The sequence below is a fragment of the Phascolarctos cinereus genome, unplaced genomic scaffold (genome assembly GCF_003287225.1).
Source record: "Phascolarctos cinereus isolate Bilbo 61053 unplaced genomic scaffold, phaCin_HiC Scaffold_4;HRSCAF=312, whole genome shotgun sequence".
NCBI classification, from domain to species: Eukaryota; Metazoa; Chordata; class Mammalia; order Diprotodontia; family Phascolarctidae; genus Phascolarctos; species Phascolarctos cinereus.
Genome location: NW_027555847.1, coordinates 729,376,962 through 729,387,416, shown reverse-complemented (window position 1 = coordinate 729,387,416; position 10,455 = coordinate 729,376,962).

Below are 10,455 nucleotides of genomic sequence, written 5' to 3'. Positions count from 1 at the left end.
GCAGACTTGTTTTCAGGGACAGCCCTTAGGCATATTGCCAACTCTAGGCCTGCTGCCCCCCAGCCAATACTCTTCCCAAACCCGGGCGCCTGCAGCTAGATGCAAGGCTTTCCAAAGATGCTGCGACCTCCTTAAGACTCTCTGTCTCTAGTAGTCCTGGCCTCTACATGGGTCTGGAAGGCTCTGAGTCCACCCTAGTGATCAACAAGGGACCCCATGGCTGAAGCCTACCTAGTTGTCTTGGGCTTTACTGGCTAGACTTCTTTCTCAAAGACCAAGATTGGACAACAAGCACCCCTTAATGGTTATTTTGGGGCCCTCCAGGATCAGAGTGAATGTAAATAGTAATTGTTTCTCTTTTGGCCAGCAAGCCTGAGAGTCTTCCTCTCCCAGTTTGACCTTTTGGGTTTTTTTTTTTATTAAAGGGGCCATCCCTTGACTCACTTCTTAAAGAGGCCTGTCCACTGAATGGGTGTTGCCTGTCAAAGTCAGAACTTGAAAAGACCTTAGCTTAAAAGGGCCAAGGTCCCTGGCTGCATTCTGGGCCATCTGTAGGGATCTTGATCTATACCTGGCCACTGGACCCAGATGGCCCCAAACACCGACTGGCAGCTTTAGTGTTCACCCTCCTGCTGCCCACTGGGTGAGGGTTTGTGCTGGAGGGAGACTTCCTCACCCACCAAAGCAGGGGAGACTAAATGGAGTTGCCATTCTCCAGCTCTCTGGCTTTTTGGCTCCTCGAGTCTGGGGGTAGTGGAATTAACCCTTCTTTGTAGCCCCCACTCCGGGCTCACTCTCCTAAGTCACACTGATTCCCACAGGCCATGACTGCTGCTCTTCTCCAGGTTTTCTAGGCAAACCTGAAGGGTTGGGAGCTCATTAGCATTGCTCACAAGCCCCCATATGGTGTGCCATCCCATCCTGATCTAGGAACTTTTGTGTGGATTCAGCAACGATTACTACTACTACTACTACCACCACCACCACCACCATTTTTACAAGAGGGCAGTCACTGAGGTGTGACCAAAACAACCCACCCCTCCCAGATACCTCGTCTGGGGAGAATGGTCTCAAATGGTCACAGAGGGAATGAAGCCCTCACATTGGGAATATATGGCCCACAGGCTATTTCCTGACTCCTGGGCCTAGAATCCTTCTTTCCCTTCCCAAAGTCACAAAGAAGTTTGCTTAGGAGCAGGACATGGGTGATGAATGACCTGCCCCCTTTCCTCCTCTGAGTCAGCTCCTTCTAGGGCTTGACCTCCCAATTGATGGGTTGTTGCACTTTATTACGTCTGCCTCCAAGTCTCACCCAAAGAACCTCAACCCCCAGATCAGCTTCACCCAGTTTTGTTAGGAAAAAATCCCTTCTCTCTCCACTCAGGTACCTAGCAGAATCTGTTAAAATGTATGTCAAGTTTTAGATAACAAGGCGAGAAAATGAAATCCTTTGAGAAATAGTAATAATGCTGGCTAATGTCTACATAGCCCTTTGAAGCTTTGCATAGGACCGCATTAGACAGTATTCTATCCCAGGAGGGAGATAAGATTATTTTTATTCAGATTTTATCCAGGAGGTGCAGTCACACATGATCTTTGCACAATGTGATCACATTCTTATCCTCACAACTACCCAGGAGGGAGATAAGATTGTTGGGATTTTATGGTCCCTGAGATAGTAAGTGTCAGAGGTTAGATTAGACCTTCTGCCTGGTGACTCAAGGTTATGATATTGCCGTTTTTGTGCGACACTGAATGTTCTGATGTCTGGACTTGGAGGCTGTGTCCTGGGCTAAGGATCCTGAAAATGTGGGCATCAGTTACAGCCTCTAGAGACCAGAAACTTGGCCTCCACCTGCTAGATCCTTGTCTAACCTCAGGTGGCAAGGGAAAGAAAAGGTGTTGAGGAGCTTAAGAGCAGTGGGCAAATCTGCTTCTCCAGGTGTGGACAAAGAAGGGGCAGGAAGGGGCATTTAACTGGGCTGAGGTTGTCCACTGCCCCCAGAGCTATTTCCCTCCTTCCTCCCTCCTTCCCTCTTTCCTTCCTCCTCCCCTCTTTCCTCCCTCCTTTCCCCTTCCTTCCCTCTTTCCTCCTTCCTTCCCTCTTTCCTCCTTCCTTCCTTCTCTCCTCCCTTCCCCTCCTCCCTTCCCAATTTAAACCTAATCAGCAATGCTAGGGCTATTGCTCTATTACTCAAGACCACATTATCCTCACCATAGCCCAAGCACTTGTTTTTGCCAAAACCACCCAACCCTGGCATCTCTATTCTCAAGTTCAATGTTGCAGCTACCTGGGAACTCTGGGTAATCTGTTCCAGGTTGAGTGCAAAGCCCAAGGACCAAGGGCACTCTGAGAAGTCCTGCTTTCCTACAGTTCCCATGGCCATACCTCTATGGCTGTGCCAGGAGAGGGTACTACACATGTGGGAGTCTGCTCTGGGCCCCTGTCACAGCTGGCTGCATACATCTGCCCTTGGGTACCCCAAGGATTTACAGTCATGGGGGGGGTTGTCCTATGTACCACCATAAGGTTGACCCGCCCCCCCAGCTGTGCACCCCAGGGCCAGGGGCTGGAGCCTCGGGTCCATTTAACCACAACATCAGCTGCCTCTGGAGCAAGGACAGACAGAAATGTTTCCCAGCAATGCCTCGGAGTGCGCTAGCTGGTCCCACACTGCTTGGGCTTCTCTAAGTATTGCCTTCCCCCTCTGAAGTCAAGGCAGGCCATGACTCCCCTGCGGGCAAGAGGAAACTAGGCTCAGCAGGCTCACCTTAGCAGACACTCCGGCACCTGGATCAGCCCTGAGCTCACCCCAGCTCCAGCCGGCTGCTTCACCTCTTGCTCTAACTTGAACTACACTGAAGATCTGGGACCAGCTCCCCTTGGTCCAGCAGCCCTGAGGCTACAGCCCCAGAGGTCTCAGGTCAGGGTGGCCTGAGGCACAAGAGCCCAAGGACACGGCCCAGGAGGAGGGCCCTTGCCAGGGCTGGCCAGCCTCACAGTGTCTGGTTCAGCTGCTGGCCTCCTGGATGTCCATGTGCTAGAACATAAGCTCCCAGAAGGCAGGGTTTATTTGTTTGGTCCCTGTATCCAATGTCTGACTCAAAGTGAGGACTTAACTTCTTGAAGCCTGATTAGTGGGAAAGTCTTTGGTCTGACTATCCACATGGGAAAAACTAGGTAGATGAAAGCCAAGAGCAGTCTAGCCTGCCCCAGCCCAACAGCACTGCGCACATGGGTCTCAGATAAACCACCAAGAAGCTGGCTAAGTGGAGCAGCCAGGCCACTGGGGAGAGGCACAGGCCCTGCCACAAACTCAGGCTTATCCCCAAGCTGCCCATGGTCTTGGAAGCCTTGAAGGGTGGGATTAATTGGCCAGAGACCAGGGAGAAGGCCCAGAGGCTGTGGAGGAGGCCCAGAGAGGCCATGGAGGAGAGGCCTGGTACTGAAGAGGAACAATCTATGACCAGGGTTAAAGCTCAGAAGTCCAGGAGGGTGAGGCTTGGGAGGACCAGATCAGATTAGATCTACAGATTTAATGACAACTAGGCCCAGGCCAGAGAGGGGGGAGGGTTGGGGATTTGCTTGTTTTCCCCTATTGGGAGTCCTCTCCAAAGCAGAGGGAGAAGTGAAAGCCCCTTCCTGAAGCCCCATTATGTCACCAAGGTTACAGGACTATAAGCTGTAATGGACCTTAGAGACCATCTAGTCTAAGATTTCATTTCATACAGAAGGAAACTGAGGCACAGAGAAGGGTTTTCCCGCTAGTCAGTATCTGAGGCAGGATCTGAACTCAGGGCTTCCTGATTGCAGACCTCTTCCAAAATGCTATTCCAATTCTACCTCTATAACGATCAGAAAGGTTCATTGGTTTCCCAGCTTCCACATAGCTATCAAATAGACCCTCCTAAAGCACAAAGTTGACCAGGTCACTCCTCTGCTTCAGAACCTTCAGGAGCTCCCTATGGCTCCTGGGAGAAAGTCCCCAACCTTTCCTTCTTTCCAGCCTGCTGGCCCTGCCCCATGGAGGAGATCAGATGGTGGGGATCCGAGAGAGGGCAGGTGTGTGAGATGAGTGGGTGTGGAGGAATGTAAGTGAGCAACATTGCTCTAGCAGGCAGCAAGGCAAATGACCTTCGCTGTGTTGTGGGGCCAGGTCGTGGTGGGCTCTATGGTCCTCCCTCCTCAGCTGCAGGACCCACGAGGAGAACTCCACCCCAGGTGGTGAAGGCTCTCTCCCGGGGCTGCGCTCCCCTTTCCTCTTTCCTCTCTGTTCCCAGGCCTTCTTGTTGTGAAGCTACCATGCCTCCTCTCTGGAGAATCGCAGGGGGCGTTGGCCTTTAGGGGATCATGGCTCAGGCTTCCGCTTTCCTGGTCTCAGCCCATTTTGGTTTGAAGCTTGGGATTTCCCCTGGCATTGCACAAACTCGACAGGTTACAACTTCTGCCGAGCTGGTGACTTCCCACTGTGCTGGCTCTGGGCCTGTGTTTCGGTTCCCAGCCGCACTGCTGGCCTGGGTCTAGAAGCCCCAACTCTTCCAGTCCCCCCAAACCAGGGGGCAAGCACTCAGTGACCCCTGCAGTAACTGGCTGCAACTGCTGTCAACCAATTCCCAGGCGCTTGCTTCAGGTGCTCCGGCAGCTGCCCTGACGTGACCGCACGTTTTCTACCAAGCCCCAGCCTTGCTCATCCTAGGTCAGCTCTCTAGCTTGCTCTGGTCTTGCGATGTGATTCCCAGGATTGACTATGGGATTAGACACTAGAGTCAGGCTGGCAGGGACACGGGCAGAGAGCCTGAGTCTTCCTCCTGGGCCATGGTGGTGACCACTTCTGTTCGTGGACCCCAGGCAAGGTTTATTGACAGTCATGGTTGCTGCATCGATCCCTCTGATCTTTTCCAATTGCCATCTGACGAGCCCTCCCCTTCCCCACTACTCTTGAAGCATGTTTTTTGGACCTCACATTTCTCCCTATTAAATTTCAACCTCCTTGCATTCAGCCCAATGCTCTGCACGCTTGGTGAGCATGCCTTCCCCATCCACATACCCGTCAGGAATCCAAACGTTACTGAGTGCAGAGCTGAGCACAGATCCCCAGGGCTCTCCACTGGAGACGCCTTTTCCCAAGCTGATATTCAGCCATCCAGGGAGCTCTCTGGGCCTCTCTGGTTATTTACTATGTGATCAATCTATTTGGTTGCATTGCCCATGTCTAGACCACCCCTAGATTGAGAAAAGGAGACTTTCACAAATGCTTTCCTGAAAAAGAGGTGAGTCTGGCCTGGGTTCTTCTTGGTGAAGCCCAGCCCCCCTTCCCTTCGGAGATCTTCACCAGCCATCAGATTCATGATCCACTCTAGACTGTTCCCAGAAATTGAAGTCAAGCTCTCCGGCCTCTCCTACATCTTGAAGATGCTGATCGCATGCTGTTTGTGGAATTTGGGCTCACTTTTGCCCTTTTCCAGCCCCATGATGCCTCTCCTGCTCTTCAGAGACTTTCACATGACCCTGCTAGGGGCTAAGACCCTTTCCCCTCCCCATCAGGTAGTTATTCCCAGACCTGAGGGTGTCACAGGGGGGAGGGGAGGGGACACAGTCTCTTCGAGGACAGCCCGGGGTGTGCTTCTCATCTTCTTACTTATCTCGGGGCTCAGCCCCCATGAGTCATTTGGTTCTGGCATTTCTAGAGCAAAGGTTGTTCGTTCTTCTTAGCACAGAAAACACAAACAAATGACTGGATTGCTCCACCTTCTCTCTGTTATCTGGCAGTCAGCTCCGATCTTGGAGCCTCTGTCCCTCCCCCCGCCACAGGTGGTGTCGCCTTCCCCCTCACACACCTTTTAGAAGTCACCATTGCTTGGGGAGCTTCCTGGGGTGTCCATCCACACCAGCCTCTTAGGCAGAGCTCCCCCCTTTCCTCCTCCTCAGAACTGTCTCCCTGGCTCTTCAGCACTTCATTCAGGAGAGCTCATCCTTCCCTCAGGCTTACTCCCCCTGTAGAATGTTAGCCCATGGGCTTCTCTATGCCCTCTCTCCCACTGTGCGAACCCCTCTTTCCTGGCATTGTCTCTGCTTGATTTTCCCCTCCTTTGCCAGACCTTTCCCACACCCCGAGCACTTGTTTCCTTTCCCCTGGTGAACTGAGGGATTGGAAAGATTAGATGGTAATCCCTGGGGAAGATGAGTGCAGAGATGGCTTTCTTTCTTTTTTTTCCCTAAGAGTTTTAATCCTCATGAAATATATGTGCTCATGGTCTATTTAGCTTTGACAAAAGCCATCAGAGCTCAGATAATTGCTGAGGTTCCCAGTTATACTGGGATGGAGGCTCAAACCAATGGAGTTACACATCTCCCAGGATTCCCACAGTAAGATCAGGAGCTCACATAAGTTCAGTGTCGAGTGACCCACAGGCTATACCTGTAATGGGGGCGCTGTGGTCTGCCTTACAGCAGCCCAATGAGCAGAACGGGGCAATGAGATGGAGAAGAGAAACTTCTCCTTTGGATAGATCAGGCTCAGACATGGGGCCAAGCCACCTCTCTCCTCCTACAGCCCTGACCTACATTCAGACCCTCATTACTTTTGTCCTCAATCAACAAGGATCTATCAGCCTGGTATTATGTGTGTTGTGCTAGGCAGTAGGGGTATAAATACCGAAGTCAAGTATTCGCTGCCCTCAAGACACTTTCATTTGGTCAAGGAAGGCACATACACAGTTATATATGGATAGATAACTCTGGGCTAGACTGGGCATGCCCAGGCACCTTGAAGGGTCCATACAAGGTGACCAGGACTAAGGGTGGGGCTCATGTAACACTCTCCTGAGAGCCAGCTGTGTATTGTCAACTGATCATTGGATATTTCCAACTGCGCATCTCAATGTGATCCAAACAGAACTCAAGCTCTTTGCCCCTCCATCTACCCTTTGCAAATGTTCTTCATTTCTTCTTCTTCTTCTCCTTCTCCTCCTCCTCCTCCTCCTTCTTCTCCTTCTCCTTCTCCTTCTCCTTCTTCTTCTTCTTCTCCTCCTCCTCCTCCTCCTCCTCCTCCTCCTCATGAATCTTTGCTGAGCTGTTGGCTCTCACCCCCTCCCAAAGAGCCATCCTTCATGATGAAGAATTAGAAAGGAGCAAACCAACCAATGTGTAAGAAGTTCTCCCACCATTGCCACCCCTGTGTGCAGTTTCCTGAGGCTGCTGACTGCACATTGGAGACGTCTTCCCAGGCTTTTCTGTCTTCCTTGTGCTCACTGTTTCTTCCAACATAGTCCTTGGACATAACCCAACTTACTTAGTCACTCCCCAGATGATGGGCACTAGCTTTCTTTCCAGTTCTTTGTTCCCACAGAAAGTGCTACTAGAAATATTTGTGGAATCTGGAGTCTTTCTTTCTATCATTAACCTCCTTGGGGAACTATCCCATTACTGTAGCAGAGATCACCATCCTTCTGGGCAGCCACATTTGCAACCTCAGAGTCACCCCCAATTCTTCACTCTCCCTCATGGCAAATCCATCTCCAAATCTTGTTTCTATCTTCACGAAATCTCCCACGTGGGTGCCCTTTTCTCTACTCTCAGGGTCACCACCTTAGGTTAGGACCTCATCCTCTTTTGCCTGGAAGAAAACTCTGAAGAGAAGCAGGCCGGCTCTTTCTCACTGCTTCTGGCTTCCTGTTGCCAATCAGCTCCAGCTGAGGGAGTCACTCTCTCAGTATCACAGGTCTGTCCCAAGGCTGCAAATACACACTCAGGATTGCTATGTGGTCATCTGTGATCCGGGAAAGAAATACAAGGAGGAAAGGCAGGCAGAGGCCCAAGGCTCACAAAGGCAGCATATATTGCCATGGTTGCCTGGATGAAAAGGTGCCCTTCTCCTCTCCCCCCTCCCATGGCAGACCATTCCCACCTCATCATCAGGACCACCATCCCATCACCCCTACCCTCCCCCATACCACCAGTAGCAGCAGCACCACCCACTGCTGTTGTGGTTTTATGGTTTGTTGTGGTGACACAGCCTCAAATAATTCAGTCACCTCTACTTCAAGTATAGGCATCTATTGAGGATTGACACCTCCCAGAAGTGGGCGAGGTTCCAAGAGGAACCAGCTACTTTGTAAAACAAGACAGACAATTTTGTAGTATAATGATGCTGATTACACAACAGAAATGATGAATATTAAAAAGGCAGGAGAGCATTTGTTAAGGGATTAGGTAATAAGGGAGGGGTCGCTTCTATGGTTCAGTGCTCAGATATCCTGTCGTGTTGCTTTCTGAGTGGCTAGCCATTGTGGTCCTGTCTGGTCAAGATGGATAGTTAGGCATTGTGGTCCTGTCTGGGGCTAAATGGATGATGTGATTGTGGCTGAGTACAAGACACACCTGTTCAAATGTGTGGATTGGATCTGGGGGCCAGCCTTATTAGGATTCCACCACTACCGTCACCCCCACCATCATCCCCCACCCCACCCCCACCATCACCACCACCACCACCACCACCACGGCCACCGCCACCTGTCTCACACAGTTCCATGCCACCCATTGCAGAGAGGAAGAAAAGGTAGGCCGCTCTTTTTTGCTAATAAGTAGATTGCTGCATCACCCCAAAACACTGGGGGTGGCTTTGGGTCCTGCAGACCCTAGGGGCTCACCTGTTTATCCCCATTCCATTTCTAATTGGTTTCCTGGCCTCAAGCCTCTCCCTACTCCAGACCATCATCCCCACAGCTGCTAAAGTGACTTTCCAAAGGAGCCAATCTAACCAGGTCACTCTGTTGCGGGTTGAGAGATTGAGAGGTTGTGACCCCTCAAAGACGGGAGTACAGGACGGGTCGTCTGGAATGAATTCAGACTCAAGCATTCTTTAATTCAAGGTGGCAAAGATTTATTGTTACGCTTTTCAGCGGGCAGGGATTCTTAAAGAATCCTGCAACCTTAGAGAGGTACAGGTAAAGTTTATATAGGATAAAATACAATAAAACATGTGCCAAACAACATGCTAACCAGGGGATTCAGGGTGGGATTAGGGCGTGGTTAAGGAGTGGTCAATTCTCAATTGAAACTCAAGATAAGAAAAGTCCCATTATTCAAGAGAGTATCTGGTCCCAGACATCCTGGGCCCAGCGATAACAAACAGGAAGAATACTGATCAGCTCTATCTGGTCCTGGAATTTGCTGACACTGGAAGGGGTGTTTTTAGTTCGCTCAGAGAGAAAAAGATTAATGTAGGTTTTTGGCCCTTAAATGATTATCAAGGGACAGTGTTTCTGAGGCTAGGGGCCCAAGTACAAGCACCCAAATATAAGCACCTCCCCTCCTCAATAAACTCCAATGGCTCTCTGCTGCCTCTTGGGTCAAGCTCAAACTCTGTGTAGTTGTGACACCCTCACAAACTCATTTCAGCCTCTCCAAACTTTATTGTGTTGTTACTCTGCTTCCTGGACTTTTTCAGCCAAGCCAATCAGTCTTCCTGCTGTTCTTCACACATGATGCTCCAGCCCCCTTTGCACTGGCTGTCCTCCATGTGCAGAATAAACCCCCTTCTCTCCTCTGCTGCTGAGAATCCCTCACTTACCTCAAAACTCGGCTCAAGGGACACCTTTTACATGAAGCCTTCCCCGATCCTCCCATGCAGTGCCTTCCTTTCAAAAGATTTAACAGGAAAAGGACTGCCCATAGAGTCCTTAAAGTATGCCTAGATTTGCCCTTCCTGGTGGATTAGACAGAGCATATTTCCTGCCTGGCACCAACATTTAGCATTTGCTAAGCCTATTTCCAGCCATGTGTAGCTAAGCAGTTTATCCTGGGTGATAATGAAAAATTTTCTAATTTGCTTTAGAGCCTGGAGGGTCAGGAGGCACTTAGTGCACCCACTTATAAGGCAAAGACTGCTGGGAGCTGCTCTGGGTGGGGGGGAGTGTCAGCTGTCTGCATCCCCCCCCCCAGGCACTGTGGCTATGTGAGCAAGATAATTCCTTTCACAAAGGGAAAAAAGATGTCTCAGAATCAAGTCTTACGAGTTTACCCTTGGGCCACACTTGTTCTCTACATGTATTTTTTACCACCATCTCTCAAATGTGAGCCCACTTTTTCCAGGAATCTTTTGTGAGAGAGAGAGGAGGGAAAGTGTACTCCTCGTTTGGCGGGAGATGATCAATCATTTTTGTTATCAGCTGTTCTTAATGGACCATTTTAGTAAATACTTTTTCTAAAAGCTAATTGAGGCTACTGGTTGATTATTAATGGGAAGCACACTAGTGGGGGCTTGTAAGAAACAGAACCCAGCTTCAGGAGAGTAGTCAGTTGTCCTCTGGGGACCGGCCCCAACTGTGTGAGCAGGAGTTGGAGAAGTAACTCTGAAGACAGTGGGGGGGGTTGGTGGGGGGGGAAATACTAGACCTTGTGTGCGTTTTGTATGTGCTTAGATACATTCATGCCATTTCCTGTGTTAGAATGTG